Source organism: Euprymna scolopes, chromosome 6, assembly GCF_053919585.1.
Source record: "Euprymna scolopes isolate OS-2025 chromosome 6, ASM5391958v1, whole genome shotgun sequence".
Taxonomy (NCBI): domain Eukaryota; kingdom Metazoa; phylum Mollusca; class Cephalopoda; order Sepiida; family Sepiolidae; genus Euprymna; species Euprymna scolopes.
The window spans coordinates 161,664,342-161,685,351 of NC_136487.1; the positions used below are offsets into that span (position 1 = coordinate 161,664,342).

The 21,010-nt window shown below is 32.9% G+C and overlaps 1 long non-coding RNA gene across 1 annotated transcript in view; it reads left to right on the forward strand.

Moving 5' to 3' along the window:
- LOC145278093 (uncharacterized) overlaps nucleotides 1-21,010 on the forward strand; it is a 172,551-nt gene that overhangs the window by 145,021 nt on the left and 6,520 nt on the right. The window contains exon 2 of the long non-coding RNA XR_013868335.1: nucleotides 946-1,037. This is a non-coding gene — a long non-coding RNA (uncharacterized LOC145278093). The remainder of the gene's footprint in view (nucleotides 1-945; nucleotides 1,038-21,010) is intronic.

Here is a 21,010-nt window from a genome sequence, read left to right on the forward strand (position 1 = left end):
TGGGCTGGTGCATCTGCTGCTTGTCTCTCGCTCCTGGACAGGGTTCAAAAGAGAGTCGCAAACCTGATAGGTCCTGAACTGTCATCTAGGCTTCAGTCTCTGTCCCATCGACGAGATGTTGCATCCCTCTGTCTGTTCTACAAATACTTTAATGGTGAATGCTTTGACGAACTGCAAACACTTGTACCTCCTCGACGTAACTACCCCCGACAAACCCGACAAGCTACTAAGTCTCATCATTTTACAGTAGAGATCCCTAGGTGCAAGAAAGTCTTTTTTCTCCAATAGTTTCTTCCCCAGAACTGCAGGTATTTGGAACTCCCTTCCGGGATTCTGCTTTCCCAACTGTACTGATATGCAGAAGTTCAAGTGTAATGTGAACAAACATCTTTCTACTCATCTCCCTTCATAATGACCCTGCTAATCAAGACCCTGATAGTAACACCCTGCTTCAAAGTGGCACTGTGCCTTGTTTGGGATGAAAATTGAATTTAAAAAAATTATTATTTTATTTGATTGTTTTATTTTTACTTTATTATTATTATTTCATTCTGTGTTTTATTGTTTTTATTATTATCATTAATTAATTTTTAATATTTTATTTGTTTTTGCTACCATATTTTTATTTTTATTGCTTTATTTCTATCCTTATTATTTTGTTGTTTTATTGTTTTTATTATCATTATTTCCTTTTCATAGTTTTATTGTTTATTGTTAATTATTATTATTATTATAATTATTATTATTATTGTTATTGTTATTATTATTATTGTTATTATTATTATTATTGTTGTTATTATTATTATTATTGTTATTGTTATTGTTATTATTATTGTTATTATTATTATTATCATTATTATTTTTATTGTTATTATTATTATTATTATTATTATTATTATTATTATTATTATTATTATTATTATTATTATTATTATTATTATTCAGAAAGCGTTTTATGGAGGTGCGTATCTTTTTCGAAACTATGCTACACCGAGAGATTTCTCAAATTCCACAGTATACATTGCTGAACGTCATGGGTAAGTTGAAAAGAGACAAGACGGTAATTTCAGATTTATTGCTTGTCAGCAGAAGTGTAATTTCATTTTCGCGCCAATTTAAGATGATAGCACATGTTGAAATTAATTACGCTTGTTCAAAATATAGTAAAAAAAATCATGATAATAAAATTTACGCGTGCAATTATGCACGAATTTGTAACCAGATGCCCGCAAAACATTTTCCGGTGTATTTTTAAACATCCATATCATGTAATCTCATAAGTACGATTTCGCAAATAAATAGTCAAAAAAATTCTTTAAAGCAATGTTACCACGTTGAAAACTGTGGGAAAATAGAACTTACGGGGGTGGAACCATAAAATTGTTGCTATAGACAAGACCAGATGATTCCATTTCCGTTAGATGAAAACTGATTTTCTTTTTTCGATGCAAACTATGTACTAGTTTGCCAAGAGTGATAGGCACATTCTATCATGCCTGGAAATTACATAATTTTCAATGAGCGAGATCGGAGATGCGCCGCTGTGAAACTCACGCTCTCTACCGATTAAAGTTATGACAACAGGGCCATTGCCAGCACCCTCAAAATGCATCTCTGGATGGTCGTGAATAACCGGGACGTACCCAGGGTGATGAAAGCAAAGTTTCCGGCCATGGTTATGGTCTTTGGTGTGGTTTCAAGTGAGGGCGACATCATGCCACCTCACATCTTCGAAGTCGGATTGAAAATCAACACAAAAGTGTACCTGGACGTACTGAAGAGTGTGGTGATTCCCTGGTGCAATCATGTGGCCGCTAGCAGATTCTTAGTATGGCAGCAGGACTCAGCGTTGGCGCACAAGTGCAAAGAGACCAAGGCTTGGCTTCAGAAGGTGTGCTACGACTTTGTACTCTTAATAGCGACCGGATATAATATACTTCTTGTACTTCCGGTTTTGGTGCAAAAGTACAATACAAAAGAAAGTTTTTTAAACAGTTTCGACGTTTTTTGTTTGTTTCGGAAAAAAATGGATTATATTTGTTCATTGGTTGAGTAGTAACGAAGATCGTTCTAAAAGCTAAAACCTTCTATTTCATTTTTACTTTTAACTGAAAAAGTTGAAGAGCTACGACCATGGAAATGGCACGATTAAAATGAGTGACTTTTTTGTGCTCTAGAATTTATTTTTCTACACTCACTACCAATCCAATCTACTTTTGCCAGGAATTCAATTACGCATCTCTGCGTGTCCAGGATACGAGTTGCTTTCTTAGAGTCTCACACTGTCAACATTTGCAACAGAGAGATGAAACTCTTACAAATTCATAAGTTTAGTCATCATAAGAATAAAGTTTTCAATCCCCTTTAATCCAATCGGGTGGAATAAAAAAATATAGTAGACATTATTATTAGCACACCGTGCATAAATTTGTCCTTTACTGAAATCTCATACTTTGTGCTATCATTTTGGGTTCGAATCTCATACTTGGCGACAGTTTATTTGATTTTGCGATAGCGTTCAATTTATTTCCAAGTCGATATCAATTATCTTCATAAACCTTGATAAATCGCCCGCAGTTTTGTTGTACACCATCTTTAAAGGTTCGACTTTTACAGTAGACAATTGTTGTTGTTTTTTTTGTTTGTTTATTTTGTTTATTTTTTCTAATGCGGCCATGTTAGTTTTAGTCCATGCCAATCATCACTATGTACATGAATAATATTTTGTAATTATTTCAATACGATTTAAAATAAATGAAAGCAAACCCCTCTCATTTAAACTGGCGTACAGAAGAGAAAGGTTTGAGACATCCGGCGTTGAACTGGTACATCAGTTAGTATGTATATAACCTTTATTCCAATTTTGTATGATTTGATCATAAAATTGTCTAAAATTTCTTTTAATAAATGAAATTTAAAAACCTTTGCTTATTTGTTATTAATTACTACAGATAGAATAATATGCAAAGCTGAAACATTTGAATTATCAAATGGGAAATCATATCCTAATTACGAGGTGCGTTCAATAAATTTACAGACTTTTTCTGCATACACATGAAACTATAGTCCCCTTCGAAGTAATCTCCTCTGGCTGCAATGCACTTGTACCGTTCCAACAACTTCGGGGAAGTCCTATGGGGGTCCTCTTGTGTGAGCGTATCAATAACCCTAGTCAAAGCCTTTTTTTATCTCCTCAATTGTCTCATATCGATACCATCTAAGGGTTTCCGTGAGATTAGGGAATAACCAAAAGTTACAGGGAGCAAGTTCTGAACTATAAGTAGGGTGATGAACTGTCCTGATGCCCGTCTTAATCAAATAGTCTGTGATCTTCTCTGAACACCCTTGGGACAAACTTCGCGCAAATCTTCCACATCTTCAGTTCCTCGCGAATAATTTGTCTGTACATTTCCCACATTGACATCAAATTGTGCACTTATGGTCTATATAGACACACGACGGTCCTTATCAAGTTCTTTATTTGGCCAATCAACTCTAGTGTTCTGAGTTTCTTACTCCTCCCACACCTCTCATTATCTCTTACAGACTCCCTGCCACCCAAAACCTGATGTCCGAGTCATGAAAGATGGTCCAAAACCAGTCTTAAGCATTTCATACGTTCCTGTGGCATTTTTTCTAAGTTTAAAACAGAATTTTATTGTTGTATTGCATATCGTTCTTCTAAAGTGTCCTTACATCCAAATTGTATTTTTTTAATTCACCAACTGTTACAATCAGGTTTCAGTAGGGTGTATTCCAATATTTGCTGTAGCTATTTCTTTGAATCAGATATAATAAAAATTGGTCAGTCATATCATAAGATGTATAGCAATAACAATACTGAATCTTCAAGAGTCTACGAGAATTTAAATGCCTGTACAAAAATGTCTGGAAACTTATTGAAGGCACTTTGCATATGAGTTATAATCCCTAAAACCTTAAAGAAACTGTAATTTGTAGATTATTTTTTCAATTCATGCGATACATATTGATAAAATTTCCCACACATCAGAGCTATATGAATATTTAGGGGAGGGGGGACGTTTCGTCCGTTTTTGCCCCCTTGCATGTAACATTAACGACCCTTAAGCATATCAATTGTGTTGTGACATCCGTAATGATCGGTTAACTTTTTAGTAGTGTATCCTATAAATAGAAATATATAAACATACACGCATACCTAACAGTATATATATATATATATATATATATATATATATATATATATATATATATAACTGAATGACGTAAGTTGATAATAAGTTTCGAAACAATTGTAACTAATTTATTTACAAAATATAAAAAGACTAAATCTCATATTCATATTGTTGCTGCTAAGTTTTGTATGCGTGTTAATTAATTTAAAAATATATAATTTGCTATAATTCGCCTGTGAAATTAATTACTTGTCATCATATTAGAAAATACGTCAGGATTATTTCATTTTAATTGGAGAATATTTAAACTTCATTATATTCAACAGCAACGCCTTGATTGATATCCGCTATCAATATGCCGGCATCACTGTCAAAGATGTTGATAAAATGGCCGTCATCTCATTAGTGATCATACTCTTTTCTCAATATCATATTGACTACATTTACGACATTTACGATGCAATGTGGCACAAAGGAGTATTAAATATCTCCATTGGATCATCTGTAAAGGTTGCATTTTAAATGTAACAACAAGTCCTGGTGTTTTCAGACAAGGTCCCCTTTTCTTATAAGTAAGAAAAACATTAAATAAGTAAAAATGAGATTAGATAGACCGAGAATTGAACTTGGTAATTAAAGTATGTTGGAAAATAAGTCAGGTCGAGAAATAGGTTGGAAGAACTCTTGTCTGCAGACATGTGAGGATCACGCATGTTCAGGCCACGGGATCGATCGAGCATGTTTTTGCCATGCGATGATGTCATGACTGAGAAATGAATTCTTAATGTAGTTGGCTAGTTTTAGTGAGACAGGGACAGTCGGAGAATCGAGCAGAGAGGTTTAGATCGAGATAGAGCTGACAGTGGTCAGAAGGCAGTCCCCACAAGCAGAGAGTTGGAAGTTGTAATCATGTAGTGACTTTTAAATTTCTGGATGTCATCAATTATTGACCGGTCGAATGAATAAACGAACATCATCATAATTTTGTAAGTGCGTCTTCGTGTTGGTCATTCTTCAACAACTAAAGGTAATGTGAAACACATATTTATATGAACATGCTAACAAAGAAAGAATATGCACCGATTTTATCGTAAATTAAACTCATTAATAATTTAAAAAATCATAATAAAATGGTGAAGTACACCCGGACTTGAACAGGGAATCATTCAATCTGTAGTCAAACGCTCTAATACTGTGCGATATCTTCAGATGACGATAAATCTGTCTTTTTAAGAATAAATGATTTGCTGATGTTTTAGTAATTCCCTTGATCAGTGTAACTAAAATATTCCCATGCAAAATTTTTTTTTTTTTACTTAAGATCAGATTTTTTTTTTTTTTTTAGATACTTATCGGATGGATTTCTGTACACAACATATCTAAGAACACTGCCAGAAATATAAAGTAGCTTTGTGTGAAATGTGCAAAAGATAGGCTCAGCTGTTTCGGAACCTATGAGAATGGAACTCAATGGAACACACACACAAAGTGAATTTTATATAATAGTAGAGATGGAGATATAACCAAAAATATACACAGCGAAGAACACAGAAAAAAATAGAAAGAATCTACGTAGGGAGTACTTAATGGCCTTTAAAGAAAGATTTTACAGAGTTTACAGATTTTACTTTTCATTCAATAACGAAAGGCGTAAAAAAGAAAGTTCACAATCGTTTCATCACTGGAAATCGGGAGAAAAAATACTAAAAATACAATAGGAAATAATTAGAAAAGCTAAAGTATTACACAACTCATCATGTCTTTTTGGTTTTGTTTATTTTTGTTTGTTTTTTTGTTTGTTTTTTGTTTGTTTTTTTGTTTGTTTTTGTTTGTTTTTTTGTTTGTTTTTTGTTTTTTTGTTTCTTTTGTGTTTTTTGTTTGTTTGTTTTTTGTTTGTCTTTTTTGTTTTTTGTTCGTTTTTTATGTCTGCTTTTTTGTTTTTTGTTTGTTTTTCCATTTGTTTTTTGTTTGTTTGTTTTTTGTTTTTTGTTTGTTTGTTTTTTTGTTTGTTTTTTGTTCGTTTTTTTGTTTTTGTCTTTTGTTGTATTTTTTTTTTTTTTTTTTTGCGAATTAGTCCACCGGGCAAAGCATTCCTCATAATATATAATAATCAATAGAGAATTGATTCTATGATAATACATACGCAATCTGCATGAATTAAAATGTCATATTTAAGCTTATTGTACGACCGGCCAACGCCGAGCTGTCAGCCAGTTATGGATAAAACCTTCAGGCTTGGGAAAGCACGTATATGAAAAATCTATATAACACATGATCGGATCGTTTCAAGCTTAGGTGGTGGTTATGATATGCCAGTTAGTTGGTGCGGAAATTTACCTGAAGGTAAATACGAGTAATAGGAAGATAAGTGTGGCGTGTAAAAATGTATATGAAAAAATATGTTGGCTTTAGTTTTAGGCAGATTTATGTACATTTTCGAAAGGAATAAGAGGTCAATAAAGATGAATAAATGAGTATGCGTATATAGTAATGTGTATCTATATATCAAATAATAAGTAGTATAAGGAGTGCCAAGAAGTATTTAGATAAGTATTTTATAAATGATAAATATAATAATAATAATTTTGATTGCAATTTTAATTTGAAATTGGCATCATAAGTTAAGTTATCCTATACTATCCAACGCTCGGTGTTGCCCAGTCGTATAATACGCTTAAACATGATATTTTAATTTATGCAGGTTGCGTATGTATTATTATAGAATCAATCCTCTATTGATTATTATATATTACAAAGAATAATTTGCTAGCAAAATAAATAAATAAAATAATAATAATGATAATGTCGTTCATCGAACTCCGTCTGTGTTTGTTTACAATATCACGTCAGCTTATATCTAGGCTTGACGATGTTAAAAATATGTTTTCTCTTATAGATAAAAAAAAGAATTTTTACAGAGGAATACCGGCCAAAGTTATACTTGCGCAACGTGAAATATTCCCATGTAAAAATTCGGGTTTGTATTACTGTACACATAGATTCGAAAAAGTTGTCAAAAAACAAATACATAACAAATAAATGTTATCAAAGGCAAGATAAGTTAGTTTTCTACCTAACTGGATATATTTTTTGTACTTTTATTCAGTGTAACATGTTTATTCAGCTCGAAAAACACGCAGTGTTTACCGATGTATTGGAAAATTCAAAATGGCGCCCGACTTTCTCTCGGAGAGGGCAAGTTTGGGAAAAGGTATTATAAATAATAAACTAGACAAAATGCTGTTAGAAATTCGATCAATATATGTTACCGTGACATAAGCTGACATATATTCGGTTGTTTTTTGTTTTTTGTTTTTGTTTTTTTCGGTTGTAACAGTACTCCATCCTTGGACGTACTTGGCTCTTACTGGATCGGTAGAAGGGTTCCATCCTTATTCCAGCGGACTTATCAACGGATTTGATGTATGTGTTCCATTTCAGATCTAACCATTTGCTGATAACAGGGACAATATTTATAAGGCAATATTCAGTTGGGTCAGATCGAGCACCAACATCTTTATGATGGAGACAACAATGGAAGAGTTCTTTCAACAAGAGGAGAAACAGGACTGAGACAAACAGAAATTAAATAATTTGAACAAAAGAAAGTCCAGGTTCACACTATTTAACAACAATAGGAATCAAATCAGAACTGGAAGCCTTAGATTGATCAAAATCAGCAATAATTCTAGCAACCATCTTTGGAGTAATAATTACAGAATAAAGAGAAAATCCAGAAAAATCGTCAGAAAAACTGTCAGTAAAAGGATGGGCAAAGTAATCAGCCCTAGAAATTTTCTCATAAACTGTTGGAAATTTGTATGGCCTGTTTTGTATGATAAGCTACAGTGAATTAAGTATTATGATATCGATTGAGTGCACAGTATGGGATTAATACCGATTAGTATTTGATATAAACATTAGTGTAAATTTAACCATATTAAACCATGAATTTGTCATAAAGCCCTCATTAATATTCAACAATCGTTTTTCGCGGGAAAAATATCTAGTTTATACTATATCACATTAAATTTTAATTTGAGCTTTTACATATAAACTTTATGATAATACTCAGCATTTTATATATCGATATTTACGCGAAATCAATCATAAAATATTAATCTAGTTAGCGTCAAATAAATGGATAAATGTATTGGAACATGTTTATATGTGTATGTGCTGCGGATATCGGATTGGGGTCATATGTATATGTTTGAGTATGTATATGGCTGTGTTTGTTAACCGCACTGGTGAGTTGTGATACAACGAAACAGCACTGTTTGTGGATGACTAATAAGCCCCCACCCTCCTTTGGTTGAGCACTTTGTAAATATATTTTCACACGACGCGTATTTAAGCGATTAAGCGAAGCCCACTCTTTGTAAATAAAACAGGCATGTATAAACGAGGAAACAGAACTGCGTACATGTTATATAGTCGTTTATGTAATGTTTGTTGTGTGTGTGCGTGTGTGTACATTCTTAACACATGTAATAAACAGATATAGATATCTTCAACAACAGTCCAACAAACGGGACATATAACAATTTACAAAAAGTCCTTTCGGGGTAAATAAACGTCTTTCTGGGGAATTATGCAAATCGAAAGGAGAACATAGCTTGTCCATTTTGATTGACAATTTATCCTAACGAACGACAATATTTATATTTATATAGTTATATTTTCATGCAACTATTATTTTCTGATGTTACTCGTCTTTCGGATTGCGTATTTATTCTACATTCTTGCTATTTCCCATAACCCGATAGATTCTACGGCTGAAGGATTCCCTACCAGTTGACAACTCCTGTCGCGTCTCTCGTCTCTCTAGCTTTGTCTTTCTGTGTGTATATATTCAAACTAATCCTTTCTATGACGTAATTCAACGCACATTTTAACATGTGACTTTTGAATCACGTTTTACTGTGTTAGAAACATATTGTTTTGTTGTTTATCATCGCAGTCATACATTGATTGTTCTAATTAACCCAAATATTTTACTAAACATTCATTCTTTCAAAACATTCTCTCTGCATACATTTTTCTACATAACAGTTAACACAGTAATAATGTTCATATGCTAACATTTTACTTTTTAATAAAAATAGTCGATTTAGAAAATTGACTTAGAGCAAGACAATCCGACGTTGACCCGGCATAATGTAACAGAATTAAATAACTCGAAAAGGGTTATGCCGTAGAGAAAAATCACTAAACACATCCAAACTATGTAGTAAGGTGCACAATGTGTAATCAATTGTATAGAGGTATAACCTAAGCAGTTAATAATGAAGTTTTTTTAATATGAAATCAACATCAAATTAACAGACAAAATAAAATGATTCGTGACAAATTCACAAACAATGTCAATATAATAGAATATTATTGCAACCTATCTCTATCTTTATAAAGTTGTGTAGGTCATATGTACATAGATTTATCTGTAAATAAATTGATTCTTATCAATTTCAAAACACCGCTGCTAGACGCAAAAGTTGATAATCAATATAATTATGAAACTCAAAAGAGCTTGTAACGAGTGTTGTAACTCAACATCCGGTTTACAACTTCCGGTTGCGCAAGCGTACATAAGCAAATAATCAACGCGACAATAAAACGTATTGTTTTACTGTGTACGTTATCGGCGTCCAAATTGTTTTTTTTTTTCGCGTTTAAATAAAAAGATATATCAAAATTTGGATTTAACTTTAAGTATTATGGTTTTTATATTATATTGGCCTCAATAGATAGTAATAATTTAAAAAGTTTTTAGAAATCTCTCTATCTTTCTCTCTCTTTCTTACTCTCTCTCTCTCTTTCTATATATATATATATATATATATATATATATATATATATATATATATAGTGCGTATAATTCTTGTTTATATAGATATATATACATGCATATATGTGTATAATTCTTGCTTATACAGTGATGATCATATTTATTGGCACGGTAAAATAAAAGTTAAATTTTGTCTAATAAATTCTAAAAAAAGGGATTAAATTAAAGAAAATAACAAAGTATATTATGTATTTTTAACTGGCCTTTCCGATGCAGCAATCGGATTTTAGAAAAAATAAATAACAAAGGAACAACAAACATAATTGCAAAAAACCCTTGTTCAAAATTATTGGCACGATTTATTTAATAATCAATTGTATAGCCTTTGGCCTTGATTACCTTCCTCAGTCGCTTTTCATAGTTTACAACCAAGTTGTTGCACTCTTCAGTAGTAATTTTAGCCCACTCTTCCTGACAATAATCCTCCAATTGAATAAGATTCTTAGGCTTCCTTTGCATTACCCTCAATTTTAATGTTCTCCATAAATTTTCAATTGGATTAAGGTCTGGGCTTTGTGATGGCCACTCCAAAACATTAATATGATTGTCCTCAAGCCATTTCTTAGTCAGTTTAGCCGAATGCTTTGGGTCATTATCTTGCATGAACCACCAACGACGACCAAGTGAGAGCTCTTTAGCAGAGTCTTTCAGGTTTTCATCCAATATTTTAACATAATCTTCCTTTTTTATGCTACCTGTGACCTTAACAAGTCGCCCTGGTCCAGAGACAGCAAAGGATCCCCAAAACATCAAACTGCCTCCACCGTGCTTCACTGTGGGTATGGTGTTCTTAGGCAGGAAAGCTTCGCCAGATTTTCTGTAAATATAAGACACTTTATTATGGCCAAATAACTCTATTTTCGTTTCGTCAGTCCATAGAACACGTTTCCAGAATGCAACATCTTTATCAATATGACGTTTTGCAAAGGCTAGCCTTGCTTTCAGGTGCATAGGCTTCAATAAGGGAGTCTTTCTCGGACGACATGCTTTTAAACCAGCTCTCTTCAAAACTCTACCAACTGTATGTCGAGATACATTCACTCCAGAGGTGCTCTGTTCATCAACAATCTCCCCAACAGAGATCCTTGGGTTTTGTTTTACTTGTCGAACAATTTTCCGTTCATCTCTTGGGGAAAGAATCTTTTTTCTCCCTCTACCCTCTAAACTCATAACGTGGCCTTGCGATTTGAACTTGTTTATTATGGCTCTAACAGTGGATTTGGGAAGGTTTAGCTTCTTTGAAATCTTATCATAGCCCTCCCCATTGGTATGGCATGCTACAACAAGCTTCCTGACGTCTTCGCTGTGTTCCTTAGTTTTAACCATGGCGATTGAAAATTATAATTTAGTCACTTATAATAGTTTAAATAAATCGCTATCTAAAAATTATCTGAAAAAAATTATTCACTGAATTAGCGTTAAACAAGCATAATATGGCTATAAAAAAGTTCAGAAAGCACGTAAACCGGAAATTGATTGATATTATACTGATACTAAAAGAAAAACAAAGCCGTGCCAATAATTTTGAACAAGGGTTTTTTGCAATTATGTTTGTTGTTCCTTTGTTATTTATTTTTTCTATAATCCGATTGCTGCATCGGAAAGGCCAGTTAAAAATACATAATATACTTTGTTATTTTCTTTAATTTAATCCCTTTTTTAGAATTTATTAGACAAAATTTAACTTTTATTTTACCGTGCCAATAAATATGATCATCACTGTATATATATATATATATATAACAACAAAAAATCAATAAATAAAATAAACGTACATATACATAAATTATCATATATATATATATATATATATATATATATATATATATATATATATATATATATATATATATGTATATATTGGCTAAATACAGACCAAAAAGCATAATGAATTTAAAAAATAAAAAATAAAATAAAGGTTAGCTAACCAGGTTTCGTTCCTCACTTATCAAAGCTAAATCGAGGAAAAAGTCATGAATATGGCGGGGGTTGGAAAAAAAATAAAAATAAACGGGGGAAAAATTACATAGAGACTTTTATAAAATTCTGTAGCCTCCAGAAAATTTTCAAATATATATATATATATATATATATATATATATATATATATATATATATATATATATATATATATACGAGCAAACAGTTAATAAAACATGTTAAAAAACACTTTGAAATGAGTTAAAAACATTTAATCTGAAAATGAAACACTAGATAAGTGGATAGTCCTTAATCCGCGGAGTTTCGAAGAAATACTTTCCTTCTCATCCGAGGGTAGGAATTAGCAAAATGCGGGATCGGATTTTGCATACAAAAGTATTTGATGAAACAACAAGTAATTCAAAGATCTTACTTGAAAAAAAAAAGTGAAGCAGAAGGAATATGGTGAAGAAAAAGGTGATTACACATTAATGGATAGTCTGGTAGAAAATAAATAATCCAGTGACGGTAAAATTCAAGTATATAATTTCAAGAAAGTTAATTGAATTTCCATTTGCACAAGTAAAATCCAAAAATCCCATAATTGGAAGAAGATAGTCCATAATAATCCAAAGGCATTTATTTTATTTATATATATATATATATATATATATATATATATATATATATATATATATATATATATATATATATATATATATATGTTATTTTTTATTACTGTTTTTTATTACCGTTTTATCTGTTTGGTTACATATGTTTATATATATATATATATAAACTAACATTAAACACACACATTAAACCTAGTTTAAAATAGGTCAGAACCCTAGATATCTACGCTCCCCGCTAAAATAGCACACACAAAGGAAGGGGTGAACCGGAGGGCAACTGTGATTTTGCTCTGTAAGTGCCTGCTCATTGGCTGATTTGAAAGGGTGCGGTGGAAACTAGAAAGCTGATTGGCTAACTAAAAACTCAGTAGAATGTGAATATATACAAACGCGAGACTACCACAACTCCTCGCATTAGCCTGATCAATCCTACTGTGGGTGAAACGCGGATTATTCTGTGTAGCTTAATTGCCATATATATTTTATAACTTACTACTTAGCTCTACCTACGCACTGTTGAAGTAAATACTTAAAGTTTACGCATAAATTTATACTTTCGTATATTAATTTATGTGATGTAATTTCTTTATCTATATAAAAGCCAAGTACGTCCAAGGATGGAATACTGTGTCCATATCTGGGCAGGAGCTGCTAAAAATAGCCTATCCTGCCTTGACAGAGTACAAAATAGACTTCGTAGCTTAGTGGGGGATGCCCTTTTCTCTACCCTGCAACCTCTCTCCCACAGAAGAGACGTTGCGAGCTTATCATTGTTTTATCGTTATTTCCATGGCAGGTGCTTGTCTGAACTCCAATCTCTGGTCCCCCCTCGCCAATCTTTCACGAAAAACACCCGTCTAGCTGAATCCACTGTCAATAATTTTCCCCACTCTATATCTGTGCCTAGATCAAAACGCGGATTCCATGAACAGAGCTTCTTTCTTAGAACTGCACGCCTGTGGAACTCTGTTCCGTCTGCCTGCTTCCCACCTGACTACAACTTGGATGTCTTCAAGTCCAATGTTAACAAATTCCTAATGAACCGCCCCCTTAAGTAAACACTTCATCAAATCTCCACACTAACGTAATGTACTTGCAATAACCCTGAGTGGCTTCCGGGGCTTGATAAGTGGTGATCACTGTGTAAAAAAAAAGTAGTAATATATATATATATATATATATATATATATATATATATATATATATATATATATATACTGATTGTTGTTTTGTTGTTTGAATTAATTCAAAACACGATAGAAATCTTATACACTCTTTACATTGAAATTGTGTTTTATACTTGTTTACATTGTCGACTACCGAGAGAATTTAATTTTATTCATATGATTCAATGCGCTACACTTAGTGGCAGTCATTAACTTTTTATTAAACAGTTCAACTCACGAGAGAGGGACAACTGTAGTTACCCAGGAATATGACGGCTCTGTCATACGGCTAGATGTGAAGAGTGTTTCAAGCTGCTATTTAAACTCAAACGGTTGGACAGATTGATGACAGCTTACCACCGCTCTATTCCCCTCGCCATTAAACGATATATACAGTACGACGGTAAATTGAATGCGAAATTAAACTCTCGTCAACTATTTAGAATATAGTGTAGAGTTCTTGAAATAGCGATTTCTTTTTAGTCAACAGGGCTTGTATTAGACGGACACTCCTGATCCGGTCAACGCTACAAACATAGATTTTTCCAGGATAATAGACATCGATATAAATAAATAAAAAATGTGTGTTTATTTTAATCCATATATAAACATGTGTGTGTCTGTGTACGATGCAGAGAGAGAAAAACAATATATATGTAATTATATACATGAGAATAAATACGTGTATTTATGTGTGCGTGTGTGTGAAGTAAATACAAATAAGCAACCAAATCCATGTAAAAATGTATATATATATATATATATATATAAATATACATATATATATATATGTATGTATGTATGTGTATAGGTACATACTTATACATATATATGCTAACATATATATATGTTGGAAAATAATAAGACAAGCTACCACGTGTAGGGACCATTCTTTGTCTTGCTTAGAATAATAAAAATTCTTTGATATGAAACTCAGCCACTTCATTTCATTTCAATGAGAGTTTTTTGAAATTCATTGAATTACAATTTAATTTATTTGCTCTATCTTGCATATCGAGCAATTCTTGTTTAGATGGGATAACTTATAGAATATTACTGCCAGTAATATTTTGTAAACCTACAATCTCACGTTTCCATAACAACTGATTGTTAAATAAAAACTATTCTGAAGTATATATATATATATATATATATATATATATATATATATATATATATATATATATATATATATATATATATATAGTCTAAAGAAGCTTGGAGTAAAAAATGTAAAAGAAAAGAATAAAGAATGCAGTTTAAATTCCCGGGGAAAAAAAACTAAATTTAATCTATCGCAGACTTAGCGTCTGCATAATCCGTCTTCTAAAAAGATTATAATTACAAATAAGAATTCAATTACATAAGGATCAAAATTATTTTTTTAAAAGCCTTAACTAAAATTGTTAAATAGAAATGGACTTAGCACTTGCTTGAGCCGATTTCTCAAGAGTTTTCAATTATAAAAAAGCGTTTAACTATAAAGATGAAAAAGAACACTTTCACTAAAAGTTTGTCAATAAAAAACGGGGATCCTCAGCTGCTTACTATGTAGCTGTTTCGGAGATTTAAAAACAGGACAGCTGTTAAATACATGGCTCTCCAGTGGATAATACCTTTTCTCCAATAAAAAAATGTATAATAATACAGTACTATTTATACTAATATATAAAAATAATAGATAAACTATTAATAATATATATAAGTAATTGAACAAGATGATAAGATCAATTCTGCGACATGTTAATCTATGAGAATCAAAATGCATAAAAGCTTAAGTACCAAAGGTACCTAATATAACAGGGTGGCCCAAAAGTAGGTTTACAGTTATTAAACTACCTTTTATATAGTTGAAGTTACTTGCTAATTAAAATTATGCTAATTATGTTCACAGGTATAATGAATTTCCCGCTGTTCTGGTGTCGAATTTCAAATAAATATTTAAACTATTTAAAGAATTTCAAATATTAAATAACTGTAAATATATGTGTGTGCGCGCGTGTGTACGGCATTATTACATCGTTTCTGTTAGATCATCGAAGTTAAATGCCGATGAACTTCGTCAGTACAAAAATGGATGACTATTTGGAAATATCATGTCTTGTATTTACTCCTCGCTTACTTCGACATTGTTCCCAATCGCCCTTGACTTCTCCTTGTAATTAGAATAAAGCAGTAAATTAATTGTTTGGTACTGCACAATCCTTTGCTCACAATTACATAGGAGCCCTTACAGTGGGTATATATAATCTGCTAAGATTGAACGGGTCATATGCACACAGTGACACGTGTTTCGTCGTTTTCTGAGTTATCCGCGTGAATAAACTTAGCGAGATTCGAGGCCGAGATACCAACCGACGTTCTACCACTCACTTAATATTTATATCTGTGCGAGTGTTAGTGTGTGTGTGACGGTCTGTGTATGAGTGTGTGGGGGGGTGAATCTGTGTGTGTGTGTGTGTGTGTGTGTGTGTGTGTGTGTGTGTGTGTGTGTGTGTGTGTGTGTGTGTGTGTGTGTGTGTGTGTGTGTGTTTAGGAGTGTTTGTATTAACTAAATATAAAGGAACGCCCACATGGTTATTTTTCTGCAAATATGGATGGATCGTGTGCCATCAGTTTGAGACGAGACGATCATTATCAGAAACGATTGTCACAGAGGTCAAAAGCTCAACAGTAAAATTTATTATTAATGTTAGATGATAAAAGGGTTTTCGATTTTAAATTATGCTCGAAAGGAACATTTTTATATTGACAATATCATAGCGTGAGAAGGCGCGATGAGTGAACGGGTTCTGATTTTGTCGTTATTGCGTGAGATGAAGCAAGTTAAGCTATCTCTTATCCTCTTTTTTCCTTTTTCTCTCTTGCTTTTCACTCTCTTTCCCTCTCTCCTTCTCTTTTCTCTAGCTCTCTATTTTTCTATCTCTCTCTTTTCTTATTTCTCTCTCTCTCTCTCTCTCTCTCTCTCTCTCTCTCTCTCTCTCTCTCTCTCTCTCTCTCTCTCTCTATTTGTTCAATCCATATCATTTAGTGTTGTGGAGACGCCCACTAATTAGCATACGTGGGTGAAAAGATATAGATAAAGGTATCAAGTCAGCAAGACCGGGGAGCTGTGTTCGAACGCTGGATAGGCAAGACGCATGTGCCGGTTGCACCATGAAAGACTGTAACACACCCTCTGCCGGACAATCTTCCAACTACAGTACAACTGCACCTTTGTAAATATGTATTATCTTTTCGTCTTAATATATTTGTTTTACCTTTACTTTCTGCGTTCGTGTTGTTATTGATACAGACACAACATTTAGCTTTCCTTATATATACAGGGTAGAATGATAAAATTGTCGCCATCATGACATGATTACATTTCCTATGGATAAAAACAGGTTTTCTATTTTTGTTGCCGACCATTTACTAGTTCGCCAGTTATGTATAAATCCTAAGAGCCTTCTACGATGTCTGAAAGTGAAACAATGTTCAAAGAGTGAGATCAGAGATGCGCCACTGTAGAACTCATGCTCTCTACCTATGCATGTTCTAACAACAGGACCATTGCCAGCACACTCAAAATGTATCGCTGAATTGCCACGAATAACAGGGACGTGCCTAGCGCGATGAAAACAAAGTTTTCGAACACGGTTATGCTCTTTGGTTTCAAGTGAGGGCCACATCATACCACTTCACATTCTCGAAGTCGGCTAGAAAATCAACACCCAAGTGTACCTGGATGCGATGAAGAGTGTGGTGATCCCCTGATGCAATCAGGTGGTAGAGCGTAGACCGTGTGCTGAAGAGTTTTAAGTTCACTAGTAAGTAATAAGAATAATAATAGCTGATACTGGTTGTAGTTTTCGTATGAAATTAATTATCCACAAAAAAATAATACGTATGTACAGTTTTTCACAGTAGAATTTTTTTTTAAACACTAAAATATCGATTTCAATTTTCTTTTTCTGGTAGTTACAATAGTCTATAGTCAGTTTTTTAATAACCGGTGTCTTGCTTCCAATCGAATGGTGGGGTGTGGAGAGGTGGGCAGTTCCCCCGCGTTCAAATTCCGCTGCAACCTCTGCAAAAAATCTTTGCAAAACTGATTTTTCTTGCTCTGCGCTGGTTTATGTATACCGGTTTGGGGTAAGTCGGAACATGCTGAAGTGTGCCAGCTAACCACTCCTAGTCGTCCTGATTGGATAATTAGTTACCTTTGCCCTAAAATCTGATAATATCTCCAAATAATCACTTTTTACAATTTATTGTTTCATAAATTCGACTTTGGTTTTTCTGTTACATAGAAAATGTTTTTTTACATCGGCGACCACGCCATCTCCCTTTCCAAGTGGCAGGGTGATCTGCTGTTTTTTTTTCGGACCTGCCATTAAAAATTTCCTTTCGCTGAGCCCTTTTTAGGACAATTTTCAACCATAGCTTTCATGTAGCTCTCTTTAACCCTTTCCTCTTGAGTAATCTCTTTTTTTTTTCAAAAGAAAATCAGATCAATGTTAAATTATAATTCTTTTAGTTGCGAAATATCGTGGAGATGTGTAGCCAGGTTCATTTTTATTGAGGCTGGATGGCTGCCTCTAGTCAGCCTCATGACAAGAGGGCTACTTTTACAGATAGGAAGGTTTACAACATTGTCCACCTACGTTTGGCTAATCACACACACACACACACACACGCACACACACACACACACACATATATATATATATATATATATATATATATATATATATATATATATATATATATATATATATATGTACACACGTTTTGTTAAAAGACTGTCCTGTATAAAATGAACTGCATTTTATGTATAAACACAGACACATACGCATACACATACACTAGACGCCGCGAACCGCAACACGAGATACACGTATATGTAAGCATTATATATACACCCTATTATTATATATCGAAAAACTAAGGTCCCGTTCATCGATTATTGTAAGTACCAGAAAAAGAAACTTGAAATCGATATTTTATTTATTTTTATTCTACTGTGAAAAACTGCACATACTTATTATTTTTATTATTTCTCTTTTGTGAATAATTAATTTCATACGAAAACTAGCATCAGTTATTATTATTGTTATTACTTACAAGTCAACTTGAAAGAACGAAAAACAACCAAGTTGAATGGTATTTTTCAGCGGAAGAAAGGAGATGCCAAAGGTCGATAATTGTTGCATCCAGAATCATATCAACCAAAAGCGACTGGTGCTGCGTCGCAGAACTTTGGTGGGGACCCTAACCACCTAAAACTACACTTCGTATGCCTTGTTGTTAGCTGCAGGTTTAGATGTTGTATAAAAATGTGTATCCGAATCTTTTGAATCTTTTATGATGCTGTTTTCTCCGCAAGTTTATCCGATGGATTGATACACATGACAAGAGTGTCACTTCCACAGGTCGGAAGGTCTACAACATTGTCCACCTACTTTTGTCTCACCATCCCTGTGTGTGTATATATATATATATATATATATATATATTTATATATATATATATATGTGTGTGTGTGTGTATATATATATATAGTAAGTTATAAAATATATATTGCAATTAAGCTACACAGAATATTCCGCGTTTCATCCACCCTAGTATTCGTCAGGCTTATGGATAAAACGCGGAATATTCTGTGTAGCTTAATTGCCATATATATTTTATAACTTACTCCCTAGCTCTACCTACGTATTGAGCACTGTTGATATAAATACTTAAAGTTTACGCATAAATTTATACTTCCATATATTAATTTATGTTATTAAATGAAGTAGTTATATATATATATATATATATATATATATATATATATATATATATATATATATATATATATATATACATATATATATACTTGGTGCGAGGTGTAAAGATAAGACACATACCTTGTTTTGGCTTCTTTTTCTTGTTTGGTGGCCACACTGCAAATGAATTTGCTAGTCATAAGGAAAATATCATAACGCGAAATTATATTCATATATGCCATTTATTTTCCTTTATCGGTCACCTCGGAGTTATACGTGTCTCTGTAAATCTTATATTTCCATTTAGTCGTGTCCACTGAATCGCTTCCGTGGACTTCAAGAGACCAAAATCTCTCCTTCGTCTACTTTCTAACTCTCTAATTCTGCTTACGTGTATATATAAAAACTATTTCTTTGTTTTGAACTGATGTCATATGTCAATCTCATAGTTGTTCTAAATTAACTTTTATTTTGCTAAAATCAAAATTCCAGTCTTTTAGCACATAATAAAGTATTTAACATGCTTTGGTTTTAAAATTCTATCTGGTTTGAATATTATCGTTTATGGAATTAAATTCAAACCTCTTCAATTACGATTAAAATCTATTTGAAACACCTCTCCCCGCTTTACTTACATTCCCGAAAATTAATTTTCAAACATTCTTTCTCATACTGAAACATTTCACACCTACACAACAACTGATAATTGCAGTGTCATCTCTCGCTTTACATTTTCAACGCTCGGGAGTCCAATATTCAACATGAAACCGACTTCGAAATCCAGTGGGCGCTGCCCTTTCTTCCTAACAGTTGACGTTGCTAGTCTTTCTCTACTCTTTTCATGGCATCTCGACCAAGCTTCAATCTATGCTTACCCTTTACAACATCCACAACAAAAACTCGTCTAGCTGCAACCACTGTCAATAGTGTTTCGTTCTTTCTCTTTATATATCAAAAACTAAACGAATCTTCCACGAGCAAAGTTCCTTTCTTAAAACTATATATCTGTTGAACACACTACTGCAGTGTTGTTTCCTTTTTTAAGTCCAATGCTTAGTAGTTCCCTTTCTTTAATAATAGAACAGTAGATGTATGTATGTGTGTATGTGTGTAAATATTAGACCGATAAACTCTTAAACTACGAGTCACATAACACTGAAATTAATAGGAAATAGTAATCATACACCAACGATGATTTATAACGAGTAAAATCTTTGTTTGGATGGATGAATAACGCAAACGGAAATATGTCGGCAAGGTTAAATGCAAAATGTTCATTTCAACCTGCCAACATGTTTCTATTACTTTTGTGTAAATTTATGCATAGTGTGGAGTGGTTTAATTTTAGATATTTCTTATATATCTCTCGAGAGCTAAATGGTAGGAAAGGCGACTAGACTACTAAATGTTTTGGTTTCGATTCTAGCATGTGGTAGTAAAAATAAAGATACAAACCCATCATCAAAGCTTGACCAAGATATTTCGGTCGATGAGTTCGACCACATTCGTTTAGTGGTTTTGCTTTATTGAAATA